Raw genomic sequence first — 7,913 nt, forward strand, 5'->3', positions numbered from 1 at the left:
GTACACCCTCCCCTTTGCGGCTCACACCTCAACACCTCCTGCCGCAGGTGGGGGTCTCAGGCTGCCGCTTGTCACCGCTTCCTCCTCCGCACGCACTCATACCGGCCCCCTCTGGTGCTGCAGCAGGTGGACGGAGGGGTCCGCCCTGGACCGGGCTGGTCCCAAGCTCCTCGTCTGGGTCACACGCACGTCTCTGCCCCCAGGTTCCGCACACCCCACCCCGGTAACTGACACTCAGGCCTGTGGACTCAGCAGAGATGCCAGATGTGGAGTCCCAGCTCCACTGGGACTTCTCCGCTCTGAGATGTCAGGGCCTCTCTCTGAGCCTGGGTTTCCCCAACTGCAAATGGAAACAGTGAAACCTTGGCTGCTCCCTTCACAGGGCAGTGGTGCAGGAAAACACACACACAGCCTGTGTGAGAACGCCTGCAGGGCCCGGCCCAGCTTGGCATCTGTGTCCCGGCCTGGGACCAGTGTCCGGCTGGTAGTGTGGCCGTGGGGGCTGCCCTGGACTCAGCCCAAAGAGGATGACCACCCTCTGCCTCCCACCCATCCTGAGGACTTCAGGGGTCACCTCCCGATTTTCTCTTTCCTAAAGCTTAAGCTCCACCACTAGCTCCCAATGGACAGCTCTGCTGTAAGGGAGTCTCTGGAGGCTGGCTAACCCCAACCTCCCCAGGTAACTCAAGTGGTCAGGCCTGAGCGCAGCGGGGAGGGGGGTGATAGGGGGAGGGGCAGTGCTGGGGTGGGGAGGGGGGCGATGGGGGGAGGGGCAGTGCTGGGGTGGGGTTGGGGGTGGAGCGGTGTGTGCCGGCTCTTGGCGGGTGTGGAGCAGAGCAGAGCAGAGCGAGGACTGTGCCCCACACCCCCCCGCACAGGGTGGGGTGTGTGGCGTCAGGATGAGGCCCCCCGACGTGAGCTTGGAGGAGGGCGGGGCTCTGGGAGGAGACCCACGGGGTCTGAGAACCAGAAACCTGCCTGCGCGTCCTCGCCCGCCCTCTGGTTTCACTTTCCTTTCGTTCGCCTCCTCCCCCTCCCACGACGCTCGCTTTGAAGTGAGAGGGACACTGTTGGGCGTGTCCAGCCCGGCCCTCCCGCCACCCATGAGCCGGACCGGCCGGGACCTCTGGCTGCTCCAGTCCTCACCTGGGCGCCAACTCGGCCCAGGGTCTCCCCACCCTCCCCTCCGTGAGCCGAGCGCCCCGGGTCCCTGGCAGGACGGTGCCGCTGTGGGCTCCCCCCACCTCGGCCCGGGCGGAGCGCGGACCCCAGGAACGCCGGGGGCGCCGGGCGGGGCCGGGAGGCCGGTGAGTCAGGGCCACCCCCGCGTGGGCGCGCCGAGCAGGTACCCGCGCCGCGGACGACCAGCAGCGCGACCTGCGGGCCCAGGAGCCGCCCCGCCCGGAAAAACCGGTCGGGCCGGCGCGGCGCGAGCGCATTCCGGCGGCGGGGGAGGGCGGCTGCCCCGCTTAAAAGGCGCCGCCGCGCTGGCCGCCGCCACACGGACGCACCGCCGGGCTTCGTGGAGGGGGCGCCGCCGGGACGGCTGGGCTCGCGGGGCTCGGCGGCCGCGGGCGGGCGGGGGGCTGGGTCCGGCGGCCGCGCTTCCCCGGCACGTCGTGGCTCGGGACCGAGCTCCGGGGCGGCGGGGCTCCTGTCTACAGAGCGCGGCGGACGAGGATCGCGCGCTGGGTCCAGTGGTTCTTAACAGTTCAACAGTTCTGTAGCGCAATTGTGAAATGTTTAGGACCACTAGACCCGGCGGGCCTGGCGCCGGCGACAACGACGGGGCGCCCCACGCGCGGCCCGGGAGCGCGGGCATGGGCAGGGCCGCGCCGGGACTGCCGAGGAGGAGCCCGCGGACCCGGCGCCGCGCACCTCGGGCCGGCCGTTCCCTGCGCGCCGCGCCCCGCAGACCCCGAGGCCGGGCCCCGGGCCGACAGCCGCAGGAGGCGGCCGGGCGCGGCGGCGCCGAGCGCAGGGGACGGCCGGGATGGGCTCGGGTGCGGGGAACGCCAGGCCCACGCTCCTGGCGCGTTGCCGGCGCAGAGACGCCACCACCGCCCGCCAGTGCCCCGGGGGCTCCCACCCTCTCGAAACTCCGCCGGCTTCCCAGGGCGGCCCTGGCGGTGGCCCCGCGGGATGGAGGCGCGCTCCTCGCCTCGGGCCTCCCGGGAGTTGGTGAGGCGGCGGCCGCGCCCTCGGGCTGGGGGCAGAGGGTCGTGGGCTCGCGAGGGGAGAGCTGGAGCCTTCGCTTCGCAGGGGGCCGTGGGGGTCGAGCGCAGGGGCCGATGATACCGTGGGGAATGAATGAAGGACCCCGCCGAGGAACTCGGACTCGCTGGGGTTGGGGGGAAGCTGGGAGCCCGCGCTCCAGGTAGGGGTCAGGCCCGCGGACTCGATGGGCCGGGCTGCCCGGGCCACAGCGTCACCCCCGCAGCCTCAGGCTCCGCTCTGCAGTGGGACCCGGGAGCGCCGCCCGTGATCCCCGGGGGCGGGGGCGCTGGGAGGGGCTCAGGGAAGTGCCGTCCATTCCCACCTCGCGCCAAGGGCGACGCTGCTCCTCCCCAGGATGACTGACCTGCTCCGGAGCCTGCCTGGCCCGGGTCTGGCCACACCCTCTGGGAAGGAAAGGTCCCTGCCGCCCGGCCCCCTTGGAGGGGAAACGCCGCAGGGCGGCCTGGCTGCTGGGTCCCACAGGCCTGGGTTTGGGGCCAGCGTCGCACCGAGCTGCCAGGTAGCTTAAGGGCCAGTCACGGCTCATGAGTCTGGTGGTGGCTAGGGGGCGGTCGGCCGGAGAGGCGGTGCGGAGGGAGAGAGTGGGCTGCGAAGGATGCGGCCCCAGCCCGGGCGGTGGACCCCTCGGCGGCCTGGGGGAGGGGGCCGTGTTCCCTGGAGGCGTGTCCAGCTGCCAGAGGGCTCCTTCCCCCTTTTACCCAGCAACCCCCGCTGCAACCGCCGCTGGGCCGGGTCGGGTGCTCCAGGCTCTGAGGGGCCCAGAAGGTTTGGGCCGCGGTCCTGCCGCCGCCCTCAGGCCGCCAGCGGCGCTCTGCGGTGGTTCCCTTCCACCATGCTCCTGGGCGGTCCACGCCACCCCCCAGCAGCCCAGGGACAGCGCCCTCCGCGCCTCCCCGCGCTGGGGCTCAGGTGAGGGGTCCCGGGCTTCCCCAGTCTGTGGCTTGGCATCATTTTGTACAGTGTGAACATGTATGCATCGCAGATCGATGACAATAAACTTTTGTCCTAAAGCGTCCCCGTGTCCGGCCGTCCTCTCTCCCCCGCTGCTCACTCATCTCAGCCTCCCCGTCTTCCTTCCGACCCCGGAGGAGGAGGAAGGGGGACAGTCCCCTTGGGCCTGGCTGCCAGCCTCTCCTTGCCTCAGACACTGCTGTCTCATCCAGCCCCTCTTGGGGGGGCGGGGAGAAGGGCCACCTCCTGAAACCTTCCCCTGCCCCCCTGCCCCACCTTCTGCCGTCTCAGGGAGCAGGCTGGGGAGAGGACTTGGTCTTGGGGCCCAGGTTTCGGGTGCTTCCAGCTCACCCCATCCTGGCCCCCTGGCCAGCGGCTGCCATGCCCAGCCTGGCCGGGCTCCTGCTCTGGGGAGGGGCAAGCTTGGGGGGCTTAGGGGCTGAAGTGATGGAAGCCCCTCCTCTGCTGTCCCCTGCATCCGGGCCCAGACTGAGAATCGGCCATGGTACAGCCTATAGCTGTACAGCAAGACTCAGCCCTGCCGCCCATGAGCAAGGGACCCTGGCACGCCCTCTTCCCCTCAGGGAGCCCATTTCTTCCTCTTGCAGAGGGGGGTCTAGTACCCACCTCGCAGGGGCTTGCTGGAGGGGCCGTGCCCCGAGCGGTGATGCGGGCCAGTTAGACCTCATCCCAGGACCTGTAATACCTGGTTGGTGGCGGGGAGGAGCTGGGGGAGGATGTAGGTGGCAGTGGGGTGGGTCTCATCACAGGCCCCCTCAGCCCCTGGGCTTCCTGAGGACAGGCTCCTCCTCGTGACAAGCCTGTCCTTGCCGGCAGACGGTTCCCCCACCCCATGCCCGGGTCAGGCCTCTCCTCTCTGGCTGCTGTCTCTGGCGAGTGGCGCTCAGGGGCCCCAGGACCCATTCTCTTTAGCAGAGGAAACCCCTGGCTGCATGGGGCCCCTGAGCTGCTAGTGGGGGCTCTGGCCTGCCCCTACTCTTTCCCACTTCCAGTGGAACCAGCCCTCCAAGGTGCTGAGCCCACCCTGGCCTTGCAGGCAGGACCACCTGGGCCAGAGCAGAGCATCCTGGATGAGGCTGGCCAACCTGTCAAGGTTTGCCTGGGACTGTCCAGTTTTAACACTAGAAATCTCATGTTCTGGGAACCCTCTTTGTTCCGGGCAAACTGGGACCTGATCACCCTACCCTGGACTGGCTCAGGGGACCTGCCACCCTGGGTCCTTGGACCACGTATCAACTTTTCTTTCCCACAAGAGAAATTAACCTTCTGTCTTTTTAAAGCTGCTTTTCTTTTGGTCTCTATTAAAGTAGCTAAACCGATCTTCTGAGTGAGTGGTTCTCCAGGTTGCCCTGTGGCTGTCACCAGGAGGGGTGGCAAAGACCCCCAGACCAGGCTCAGAGGGGTGGAGTGGGCACCTCGCGTCACCCTGGCCAAGCCCCCAGCCAATTCTGATCCCGGCCCGAGGCTGAGGATCACCAGCTTAAGTGGTAGATCTCGGCAAGAGAAAAGAAGTGAGCGGAGACAGACCCCTGAACCTGTGGCTTTTGGCGATGTCTGGAGCCTCTAATCCCCAGGGCAGCAAGAGCCCAGAATAGGCACAGCCTGTCAGCCCCTCTGTCCCCAGCGTCCCTACTGCACTGGCAACCTCCTGGGGGCCTCCCACCAGGCTGCAAGAGTCTAACTCCAAGTGCCTGTGAGGTTGAGAGGGGGAGGGACACTTTACACGCTTGGTGACTTGGTGAATGTCCACTCTGGGAGGACTTGGGGGCCGCTGTGACGGGCTGTCAGAGCACCTGCTGGGGTCTGTAGAGGCTGCGGGGGGCATGGATGGGGCACGTGTCCAAGTGAGTTTTCTTCGAGCCCTCCAGTTGGGGATCACCCTCTCTTTCACTTCTCCAGTTTTTAGAGGTATACTTAAGGTATAGTAAAAAGTGCAACAGGTGTTTAAAGTGCACAATCTGATGACTTCTGCCATATGCCTACATCCGTGAAACCCTCACCCTGAACAAGATAAGGAGCAGACCCACCACCCAACGGGTTTTGCCTGGCCCTTAGCAATTCCTTCCTCCCTTCCCCAGCATCCCTAAGCCCCCTCTCTCACCCCAGCCCGCTCTGACGTTTTCTTTCTTGGAAGGTTTTCAAATGCAAATGCAGTATCTTTAATGGACATAAGACTATTCAGGTTATCTGTTTCTTCTGGAGTGAGTTTTATCAGTTTGTATCTTTCAAGAAATCTGCTTATTTAATCTAAGTTGTCAGATTTTTTGGTGTAAAGTTAAGTGTGACACTCCATTATTATTCTTTCGGCATCTGTAGAATCTGTAGCAAAGTTCCATCTTCCCTTCTTTTCAAAAAAATTTTTTTAAATTTATTTTTTGGCCATGCCTTGTGGCATGTGAGATCTCAGTTCTCTGACCGGGGATGGAACCCAAGCCCTCTGCAGTGGCGCTTCAGAGTCCTAACCACAGGACCACCAGGGAAGCAGCCCCTCACCTCCTAATATTGATGATTTGTGTTCTCTCGGTCTGCTAGAGCTTTGTTGTTATATTGATCGTCTCGAAGAAGCCATTTGTCCCCGCTTCTATTTGCTGTAGGTTTCGTTTGTTCTGCTTTTCTCGCTTCTTAAGGTGGTGTCTATAGGCCACTCTTAGGATGATCCAAAGTTGCCTGAGACTCCGCTCACCGTTCAGTCTTATTTTCTTGGTTTCATTTTGGGTAGTTTCTATTTCTAGCTAAATATTGTTTCTTCTGAACCGTCCAATTGGCTGTTAATTCTGTCAGTGTAATTGTCATCCTAGTTAGTCAGTTCAGTCGCTCAGTCGTGTCCAACTCTGTGACCCCATCAACTGCAGCACACAGGCCTCCCTGTCCATCACCGTCTCCTGGAGCTTGCTCAGACTCATGTCCATTGAGTCAGTGATGCCATCCAACCAGCTCATCCTCTGTCATCCCCTTCTCCTCCTGCCCTCAATGTTTCCCAACATCTGGGTCTTTTCCAATGAGCCAGTTCTTGGCATCAGGTGGCCAAAGTATTGGAGTTTGAGCTTCAGCATCAGTCCTTCCAATGAACACCCAGGACTGATCTCTAGGATGGACTGGTTGGATCTCCTTGCAGTCCAAGGGACTCTCAAGAGTCTTCTCCAACACCACAGTTCAAAAGCATCAGTTCTTCGGCGCTCATCTTTCTTTATAGTCCAACCTCACATCCATACACGACCACTGGAAAAACCATAGCCTTGATAAGACAGACCTTTGTTGGCAAAGTGATGTCTCTGCTTTTTAATGTTTGTCATCCTGGACGTTAGATTCTCCATCTGTGGAGTTTGATGGAGTCTGTTTAATAGTGTCCATATTGCTGCTTAATGCATTCAAGCATTCCTAGATCTTCTTGAACATATTGAAATAAAGTTACAAAAATAGTTTTAAAGTTCTTGTCAACGGATTTTATCATCTGCATCATTGCTGAGTCTGTTTCTTTTTGTGTTTGGTATTTATTGGGCTTCCCTGGTGGCTCAGATGGTAAAGAATCTGCCTGCAATACTGGAGATTTATTTATTGAAGTAGAGTTGATTTGCAGTATTGTGTTAGTTTCAGGTGTACAGTAAAGTGATTCAGTTTATATATATATATATATATATATATATATATTCTTTTCCAGATTCTTTTGGATTATATATAGGTTATTACAAGAGATATTAAATATAGTTCCCCGTATCATACAATAAATCCTTGTTGTTTATCTATTCCATACAGAATGTATCTGTTAATCCTAAACTTCTCGTTTATCCCCACTTTCTCCTTTGTAACCATGAGTTTGTTTTCTATGTCTGTGAGTCTGTGTCTGCTTTCTAAATAAGTTAACTTGTACTCTTTTTTTCAGATTTAAGATTTTGGATACCACACTTACGTGATATTGTATAATATCTATCTTTGTCTGACATACTTCACTTAGTATGACAATGTCAAGGCCCATCTATGTTGCTGCAGATGCTACTCTTTTATTCTTCTTTATGGCTGAGTAGTATCCCTTTATATATATTATGTATAACACACACACACATCTTAATCCAGCCATTTGTCGATAGGTACATTGCCTCCATGTCTTGGCTACTGTGAATAGGCTTCTGTGAACATTTGGGTGCGTGTATCTTTTCAAATTAGAGTTTTCACCTTTTCCGGATATATGCCCAGGAGCGTGATTGCGGGATCATATGATGTTGGGTTGGCCAAAAGTTCGTTTGTAAGATGTTACAGAAAAACCCAAATGAACTTTTTGGCCAACCCAATAGCTTTAGTTTTAGTTTTTTAAAGGAACTCCATAGCGGCTGCATCGGTTTACATTCCATAGACGGTGTAGGAGGGTTCTCTGGGCCTGTTTCTACTGACTGATTTTTCTCCTCATTTTACAGTTTTCTATTTCTTTTCAAGCCTGGTCATTTTTGATTGGCTGCCAAACATCGTGGCTTTCACGGTTGGGTGCTGGATGGGTTTGTAACTTACAGAAGTTGTGAGCCTTGTTTGGGGATGCGGTTGAGCTACTAGCAGAGAGCTCTGATTCTTCCGAGTGTGGCTTTCAGTTTTGTAGGTAGGATCCGTTAAACGTTTATTCTGTCTCCCCAGCAGTGAAGGAGCCCCCTTGTGAGTCCTCTACTGCACGTCTTGCAAATGACTGAGGCTGTTCATTCTGCTTGGTGGGAACACAC

This window comes from Bos taurus, chromosome 21, assembly GCF_002263795.3.
Source record: "Bos taurus isolate L1 Dominette 01449 registration number 42190680 breed Hereford chromosome 21, ARS-UCD2.0, whole genome shotgun sequence".
NCBI classification, from domain to species: Eukaryota; Metazoa; Chordata; class Mammalia; order Artiodactyla; family Bovidae; genus Bos; species Bos taurus.